The sequence below is a fragment of the Alligator sinensis genome, unplaced genomic scaffold, assembly GCF_000455745.1.
Source record: "Alligator sinensis unplaced genomic scaffold, ASM45574v1 scaffold400_1, whole genome shotgun sequence".
Lineage (NCBI taxonomy): Eukaryota > Metazoa > Chordata > Crocodylia > Alligatoridae > Alligator > Alligator sinensis.
The window spans coordinates 3554442-3561827 of NW_005841897.1; positions in this window are offsets into that span (position 1 = coordinate 3554442).

Genomic DNA, 7386 nt, shown 5'->3' on the forward strand with positions numbered 1-7386 from the left:
GCAGGCCCCCGCGCCCGGGGCGGGGGGAGACGGAGGCCGGGGCCGCAGCGCCGCGCTGTCGCTGTCCGCGGTGCCGGGCTCAGTGCTGCCGGGCCGGCCCCCCACTCCTCCGCGCCGCTGCCGCCGTCACCGCCGCCGCCTCCGTCGTGCTGAGGAGCAGAGCTGCTGCCACCGCGGCCATTTTGTTGCTAACTGACAAGAACCCGCCAGGCAGCGCGAGACCGCCCCCCGCGTGACCTCACACCGGAAGTCTCGCCCACGTGACGGCGGGAGCCCCTTGCGCCATGCAAATGAGACGCGCCGGGGAGCCAATGAGCGGCCGAGCCCCGCTCCCCCGTGGGGGTTCTGTGCGCTCAGTCCAGGTTGCGGCGCAGCTTTGTGCGGGGCGGGCGGCACGTGTGCGCTGGGCCGCGCCAATGGGCCCTGGGGAGCGGGGTGGGCAGCCGCGACCTGCTTGCCCCGGGCTGGGCATCCCCTCCAGCACCTCGCATGGATGTGGGCTCGGTGCGTGGTGCTGCCAGGGGAGCCATGGGCTCCCTGCACCTCTGTGATTTCAGTGATGCTGCCGTGCCTGGGTTGCAGCATCACAACTTGCAACGTGAAAAAAAAAGGAGTAATTTGCATTTTAGACTCAATGTGTTGAGAAAATATTTGGGAACTGGAAAGGCCGGGCCTGCATTGGCATCTCTGTGCGCCCTGCTGCAAGGGCACCACAGGACTTGACCAGCAGCGATGGCCCTTGTTGGGTAAGGCAGGGAGCGGAAAACACGGGCGATTTAATAAAAGGACGGCCCCGGCAGGATTTGTAGACTGTATTTTAACTGTGGAGCGAGGACGCCTTGGGTGAACCATGGGAACCAAGTGTTACTTTGACCACTGGAGGGAGCCCATATTGTTCCAGAAGGCAACAGAAACGAGACTAAAGATGCAAAAATAAAGCCTGAAATCCCATCTTGTTCCGGTTAGAACAAAGTTAGACCGAAACCCGTCTATCTAGGGCAGGGGTTCCTGACGTTTAAAAGAAATTTAAAAGAAAAAGCAGCGGGCACCCATATGAATACTCAAGTTTAGACTTTAGCTCAATCTGATCATCTCATCCATTATTTAAAATTGCATTAGATCCCCAACTTCAAAATGCAGCTTCCCTTTTCTTGCAAAAATATTTAGGCAAAAAATATTTGTTGGAAGAATGATTGTTGCTGTTCATGAAAATGCGCGCGGGCACCTGAGTAAACCTCGGGGGGGTGCCATGGCACCTGCAGGCACCGCGTTGGGAACCGCTGAACTAGGGGGTTGGATAAGGTGACCTCCCAAGGTCCCTTCCAACCCAAATTTTCTGATATGCAAAAGGATACAAAAATCAGGTGTTGCTTCAGGATCACAAAAAAGCAAAATGGAATTTCTTGCCGCCTTAATAGCAGTGAGAACGGCAGCTTTTCCTAAGAATAAATGTATATATTTTTTCTAATGTAGTAGCAGGCTGACAGACACTTAACTAGGCTACTACATCTCAACTACTGACATTTAGAAGACACTGCAGGTGCACCCAGGAAACTGGAGAGAGAATGTAGCTGTATTCTCCATCCCTTTTTTCTGTTAATTAAATGTAGGTCAACACCTGCAAACCACTTCCCTCAACCACCTCCTCAAAAGTAACACCGCATATTTCTATGCTGTTACTTTCAAAAAGGATTTTGCTTCTAATAGAAGCCAACAATTCAATACAAACAAAACAAGTGCAACCACCTGGCTTTGTCCTCAGTGCATGGTATGATATAATTAAAAGTCTATAATGTACATACTATGCAACAAAACAAGTAAGATACATCTGAAAAGATTAGATTAAATTTGGACCCAAATTTAGATGGTTTGTGTAGAAACATAGAACATCAGAACTATTTACTGCTGTTCTAAGGCACTCAGGGGTTTGGGAGGGTTACCAACCTGCCTCCTGCCTGCTGTCGCTCTTTATGTTCAGGCTGCTTGGGTCACAATGCTCTCAGAGGCAGTTGCCTACAACCAACCTCCTGGAGCTCAGGTGCAATGCAGAAAGAACAACTGAAATTCATGTTCAGTAGCAAAAGCTCAGATAGGTTTATTGTCTCTTAGGACAGTAGTTAGCGGGTCTGCATAGCAATCAGCCTGGCTCAGCAAAACTGCCCAGACAACAGTAAGCGATGCATTACATGCACAGACACCCCCTACGGATAGGGTGACTGTATGTCCCAGTTTGCCTGGGATAGCCCTGGATTTTGAAGGCCAGTCTCAGCCAGTTGGAGAAAATGAAAAGGAGCGTCCTGGAATCTCAGGGGCACGGGCACAGTCTGACGGGGAGGATAAGGAGAGGCATGGTGCACCAGGCAGCTCCGCTGCCCTGTCAGACTGTGCCTGCGCCGCTGCCCACTGGCCTCTGTCACTGCCTGCAGCAGTGCTGCTGACTTGGCGGGATGGGGGACAAGACAACAGTGTCCCGGATGTCCCATTTCCTTATGGTCACCCTACCTAAGTTGCTACAAAAGGGCGAAGCTTACAACTTTTTTATAGCTGAGATGCCCCCACCCTGTGCCAATTCTTTTCTCTCTGTCGAGATGTCCCTTTTTACTTGCCTCTGCCAAGTCCAGAAACCTGCAGCTCATTCCTTGCCAAATGCAGCTCTCCGCTTCCAGCTCTGGGCATCTAGAACTCACTCCCTGCTGAGTTTGGGCTTTTCTAGCTCACTCCCTTGAGTAACTTTAGCTTACCCATGTTGAGTATAGCTGACCTCTTGTTATCTCTACTTCAGCAAGTTCTATCTAACTTTTTACTTCTCTCCTTGTTCAGCTATTGTTTCTTCCGTTGAATTAGTGTTTTCACTCATTGCGTCTTTTATCAGGGCATCCAGGAGTCGGTGCAGTCTGTTAATCCCAAGGTCCTTTGCGGTGTCTTACCTTAACTATAGCTTAGCATAACTACAGCCTAGCATAGCCAAAACTCCTACATTTGCCAAATGTTGTGGTATTATACAAATGCACAAGATATTGAAATGGACCAGACAGACTCAAAATGAAAGGAGCTCCTGGACTACAGTACAGTGAATATAAACATTTGCTACATAAATGCACACACACACATGCACACAAAACCCAGGGTGAAAACTACTGGCATTTTAGATTTTTTTAAATTCTTTCAGTGACTACATTCTAAGGTAATATTTGTAACATTGATTAACATGCTTGAAGTAAAGCAGATATTGTTTTTAGCTTGTGTTCTTTTATTATTGAATACAGCGTTTGCCTAAATCCAGAATTTGATTTTCCTTGCTTTAGTTTCTTCAGGCTCAGTCACCACTGGGCTTATCCCAGCTTTGCATTTCGAAACGTCTTGCCTCTGCCCCCTGGGACCCCAGCAGAGACAGGTCTGGCAATATCCCAGACTTGGTGCAAAATGGTGACCCCTGAAAGTTGGCAGATGAAACAAAAGCACACAGGAGCCCTCAGATCAACTCGCTGATGAGGATTACTGTAGTATTCACCTGATTTAAAATAGTAGCCATGATTTCTATTCTACCAGTCTTGAGAATCTTCTATTACTCAGCCTACCAAAGAACAAGGTGTCAACTCCACACTTGAAAGATGGGCTGAGTAAACCGCAGAAGATGGGCTGACTAAACCGAATGTTTTCACCCAGACACAAAGGGCATCTCCACAACCACTCACCCAAACATGTTTCTTCACCACGTTTCACTGGTCTGTTAGCAATTTTCTGGCTACAGATTGTTAGGGTTACAACATGTAGATGTGAATGCTTCCCAGCTGTCTGTGGCTAAGAGATAGCAGATTTATTATTTATTTACTTTTTTTTCATTCCCATGCTTAGCACAATTAAGGGAATTTAACATGTACCAAGATTATGACCAAAGTCTAGGGATTTTTGTGCCCTAAATGAAAAGATACTGAATGGTGTCAACCTCTCAGGTTTTCATCCTTCAGCCAGATGCTCATTTTGCTTTGCAGATTTGCTGCTTGAATCTTGAGCTTCATAGGAATCATCCCTTGCCTCTTTATGCAACTTTCTGCCATTCAGTGTCTCTAATGCTGAGTGCCAATACTTAACATCTTTTGTGGCAAACCCTGAATGAACTTCATTGATTTTTCAGGCATCTACTGAGATGCAGGCTATGATTCTGGCAGCCACTGCTACCTTTGAACTCTGTACTTCCCCTCCACTGCTCAGGTATTCTTTTTGTCACATATGAGTGAGAGCAGATGTGACCTTGTGTGAAGGGAATGGAATGGGGGGGATATATGATGCCAGTCCTTCATTGTAGACCAGGAGGAGGAATTCCTGTAGAAGAAAATGCACTTGCAGCATAATGCCAGCTGTGTCTGTAAACCTAAAATTTCCTGGCATCCATGTGCCCTGGGGAAAAAGATCTGGCAATTTTCTTGCTAGCTAGGGCTCTGTGCACTTTGAACAGATGGACATACATGAGTATAGGCAGCCAAGAGATCATGCAGCTACATTGATTTTGTAGGTTGAGAACAAGAATTCTACCCACAGCTGTTTGCTCCTTCAGAGACAGTTATTTTTCATTTTCTCTCGCCCCCCCTAATATACGGAATATTTTATATCAGTGCCCAGCCAAGCAGTGTGTCAGTTGGGTCAAAGTGGCCAACCAAAGTCTTCTCCCCCAGCAGCAAAAAGTAAATGCATTCTGTTCAAACAACATCTTAATCAGAACTAGTTACTCTCTAGGATAATTTAATACCAACTCCTCACAAGGGCTGGGCTCTTTCTCAATGAGAAAAAACAAGATTTCTTGTAAAACACCTCAAACTAGAGCTCAAAAACTTTCCTTAATAATTTATCTTTATTGTGACACGACAGGCAGAGCCATATTTTTATTAATGTGGTGGTGTCAGGGTGACTTATGATCAAAGCTGATAATGGGATATATGTTGATTTCAAAGGGACTTGCAGGTGCTTGACACCTCACCTCTCATATCAAAAGCCCATTTTTTTAAAGAGTCCTTTTCCCAGCCACACTACCAAAATAGTGTGTACCTAGAAAATACTTGGGCCCTCTTGTTGATGCCAAATCAGGTTTAAATAGATAGTCCTCAGCTCCTCACTTCTCAAAAGATGAAAGAAAAAATGACCTTTAGTTTTAATGTATCTTATATTTTAATTATTCCTGACTACTTTCTTTCATCTCTCTTATTTACATCCTTTCTTCTTTTCTTGCATTCCAAAGTGAGAAGACCTACCACACAGCCTCCCAGAATCCCTTGTACCTCACATCCCCATCCTTCCCAATGCTTTATTAACTACAACCTCAATGGGAGCTACACATGAGCCTCTAAACATCAGACCAATTTTAGTTCAATATCTCAGTATTTAGGCAAAAACAATCTTCAGTGCTCCACCCCACTGCCTGTGCAGCATTTCATTCACAGACCCATTTCCATTACTTATGCTAATAGTAATAACTTATACTAGAATATCTTTTCTTTTATCCATGTGGTCATCACTCATCAGGAGGAACAGAGTAAAGAAGGAGAAGGGGGAATTATGGAGTACACGGGTTCCAGCTGAAGCCAAGAGGAAGCATGCGGAATAAACTGATAACAGCTATTTTGTGTAGAAGCACAGGCCTGAAGAATATGGAGGCTGAAAAAAACCTGTGGTTGCATGTGGTTGGTTGCTTGATGATGGTTTTGCTTAGAAGCTGTAACAGAGCCCTGGAAGGAGTACACAACTAAGCACATAAATAAGCACTGAGAATCCAGACATAACAGGCAAGAAGCAGATATTGCCCAGAATACACCAAAGAATTCACAAAACACTTGGGAATATTAAATCTAGTTATGACAGACTTATAGATGAGTCTCTGGCAAATCGCCAAAATAAAAACTTGCAGCAGAAAATCAGGGTGGGGGAGAGAAGGGGGAGAGGGTTCTAATCAACAGAAATGAGACTGAGGTTTACCTCTTGAAGAGCACTGCCAAGTTTTATTTCTCTGGCTCACTTTAGTGAGAGAAGCCTTGTGAATATGGCAATAGGAAGTAGTGACTCCTGCATTTTGTGTCGAGCTCTGATAGTTACAGTGGGGAAGTCACTTAATTCCTCTGTGCCTCAGTGCACCCTGCTGTAAAATGGGTATAATAATGTTCTGTTTTTTGTAGGGCTTTACACAATCACTTACCAGCATCTGAACATTCTCCATGCACAATTATTAACAAAAGCAAGACAGACTCCATTGTGTCTTTAATTCTTCTCAATGTTGAGGGTAAAATATCTGCTTGAGGGAAAGGTTTTGGTTTTGCTTGGGTGGTTTTTTGGGAGGAGGGTAGATGACTTCTTTCACCATTTTTCAGAGGAGTTCTGAAATACAGCAGAAATCTGACATAATTTCTGTTAGGATGGAAAGACCTTTCTTATTGGAAGAGAGAGGTTGTCCAGAATTGCCTTTATGTTCTTGATATTCACCTAGCACACCTCTAAAGGATAGTGTGAGGCTTACTTAATGTGCATAAAACACTTCAGAATTATTTTAATGGTGTTCTTAAACTTCAGGGCATTTTTTTCTTTCTTTCTCCACCTGCTGTCAGGTCACTTCTCACTGAAATGGAGCACAGCTGGAATCAGTGCTCTCAGAGATTATGCAGCCAAACATCCCAATTTAGGTTTTGCTGTGTACAGCCCCAATGGTTGCACAAAACAAATTAAGTTCCAAAGCACAATCGTTCTTCTGAAACATCTCGCAGTCATAAATGAGAGGCAACGTCCTCAGATATTTGATAGGCTATTAACACAACTGCTTCAGTGCAAGAACCTGTAAGCAATAGCATTTATAAAGAGAAACAAGAAACCATACTCCCCCATCCTGGCATAACTCATCCTTTGTAAATTCAGCATAGGCCAAATACATTCTTTCATAGGCACACACAATGGACCTTTATTGTGTCGTTCCCCCCCCCCCCGGCATGCTAGGTTCTACAAATGAGACAATCCAACCTAACGTGCTAACACAAAGGAACATTGAACCATATATTTAAGTTCACTTCATTTAGCCTCATTCGTTATGTGTGACCATCTCCCCGCGCTGCAATACCTAACACTTTTGTATGTTCGGCAAGATCATAACAAAATACTGAACACATAACTGCAATTCATTCAGGAGCAATCGCTAGCCCCATTCCTTTAATTTGGAGATTCAAACCACAGTTCATTTATCATTGTAAATCGTCTCTGAGTGAGACATAATATCAAGGGCCTGATCACTTGTACTTGTTAAAGATACAGTTCCTGAAAGAGGTATTGGGTCCAATGGCCAAATTACCCTCAGGATAATTACACTCTGCCAAGCTAATATTTCTCTGTGGTTTCAAGTGGATATAACACTGC